Genomic DNA, 2,224 nt, shown 5'->3' on the forward strand with positions numbered 1-2,224 from the left:
GGTCCAGCAGCACCAGTATATTTTGATCCAGCTCTACAGATGTGGAACATCATCACCCTTTTCCATGGTGGTGCAGTGATGTGGTCGCAGATGCAGACGCTACAGTTGTACAGTCAGATTCACAGAAAAGATTGCAGGGACGACTCCATGGAGAATGTCATTATTGCAGTAACAGCAAAAAGGAGCAGTTCAGGACTAGAGGGTTGTGTCTGAGGGAGACAGATTTGTAGCTGTGCAGAAAAAAAGACAGAGTGAAGGAAGAAGCGCCGTGTTTATATAACCAGCACAGCAATATAGTGCACTGTGGGTGTGTACTCCAGGAGAATGCTAAGATACTGCCAGGATACAGGATGCAGTGATATTTTATTAATTAGGCTTATGCTATATTGGTGCAGTGATGTTCTAATACCATTAAGCAGTAATACTCTTTTAGAATATTTTACCATTTTGTAATTGAGTGGTACATGAATTAACAAAAGTAGGGTAGTGTAATGATGCATTAAGTATAAGCCAGGATGTCATCTTAGCCTAATGACATGTTTGCACAGCAGCTCGATGCAGCAGTTGCAGAAGAGCACTCTGCTGTGGACTTTCTGCTGGGCTGGGATGCAGCGCGTGCAGCTCCGAGCGTCTGGAGAACTGCGCTGACAATGCAGTGGTGTGGTAACGCAATCCTGGGGCACAGCAGAGATGTGATACTGGTACCATGTGGTAGGAGTTTGGCAGTGCACGGGTGAGATAATTGTGGAGTGTTGTAGCCTGACAGAAGAGTTTAGCAGTCTACTGATGTAGTAATACAATATTGCAGACAAGAGCCATTCTGTACAGCAGTGATCACTTCTGGTGTGATATTTGCAAAGGGCTGCGCTGATCTGACAGCACCATCCCGCTGTAGCAGAAGGCAGCAAGTGAAGTATTACCACCCTGCAGCAGTTTTGGAAGCACAGCTGAGTTAGCAAGAGGACAACGCCACAGACTTACCTGGTGACAGTGCAGTGTGAGTATGGGCTGGTTTTGTGCGGGACAGTGGGACAGCAGTGTTTTAAAGTGGCCCTGCAGTGGCAGAGGCTCAGTGCAGTGCGAGAGCAGTGCTGTGATTCGCGGGTGTAGCTGGCAAGGGATGTATGTATGATAATGCAGCAAAGTGGGAAAGCGGCAAGAAAAGGGAGCAGGAGGAAGGTATTTCATGTGATTTTGGCCTGATAGAATAGTGTTGGAGTGGCCAAGTGGAGCATAAGGGAGCATGCTTATTACCCCTGCAGAGCAGAGTCCTGTAGTGTCTCTAGTGTGGCTGCAGATCACAGGTCAGCAACAGAAGAGGAGTGGTGACCCCTCAGCAGCTGGGATGGCAATGAGGTGGCAGTCTGGCAGTAAGACACAGTTTATTAATGTGACAACAGTAGCAACAGCGGCACAGAGACCGGGACAGCAGTGCGGTGGCAGCAGGACCGCAGTGCAAGTTTTGTGGCATTCCTGTGATGTGGCTGCAGTGCCCACGTTGCAGCAGTGCCACGGTGATGTGGCTGCAATGCCCAGGGTGCAGCAGCTGCCTGGCACCTGGCTCACCACGGCTCTGTACAGGGACTGCGGCACAGAGAGCCACCGGTTCTCATCGCTTCATTCCTCCTGTGCCTCAGCGCTGGCCTAGCTGGCATCTTCAAGAACAGCTTTTTCCAGGCATTTGCTATGCAATATTAATTTGTAAGCGATCCTGCCATGTGAGACCTGAACGTTTTCAGAGCCGTTTAGCTTTCACACCCTACCTGACTGTTAAATTTTTCAGTGAAGTGATTCCCCAACAGTTTTCTGTCAATTGCCTCTGGTAGCATGGGGATCAAAGGGGTCAAACAATTGCCGTAGAGAATAATGAAATATTTACAGGGTTCTGCTGTTAGCACTGTGGCCAAAGGGGCTTTTGTATTTCTGTTTGTACAGGGAGTTTAAAGCCTCTCCTGCACCATCTCCCATTTCTGCTTTAATGTCAGTGTCCACATTACCATTAAAATAGGGAAGGAATCTTTCTGCATTTCCTGTGAAATTTTCCTTTTATTTTCCTGCTCCGTCCCCCTTTATTCTTGAGCTTTAGTTCTTAACAGGTTTTAATGGACCTTACAGCAAACTGGGATGACAGAAGTGGCCCCATTTTGGGACAGAAAATGTGGAAAGCATGTGTGGAAAGCATGTCAAGAACATTCTCCTGTGACCAGCCAAGAGAGCGTGTAGG

The 2,224-nt window shown here is 47.9% G+C and overlaps 1 protein-coding gene across 1 annotated transcript in view; it reads left to right on the top strand.

Moving 5' to 3' along the window:
- Positions 1-690: 690 nt before the first annotated feature.
- CABP1 (calcium binding protein 1) overlaps positions 691-2,224 on the top strand; it is a 22,650-nt gene continuing 21,116 nt past the window's right edge. Inside the window, exon 1 of the mRNA XM_005421488.1 lies at positions 691-997. The gene's annotated coding sequence lies outside the window, so the exon portion shown is untranslated. The remainder of the gene's footprint in view (positions 998-2,224) is intronic.

Source organism: Geospiza fortis, unplaced genomic scaffold (assembly GCF_000277835.1).
Source record: "Geospiza fortis unplaced genomic scaffold, GeoFor_1.0 scaffold408, whole genome shotgun sequence".
Taxonomy (NCBI): Eukaryota; Metazoa; Chordata; class Aves; order Passeriformes; family Thraupidae; genus Geospiza; species Geospiza fortis.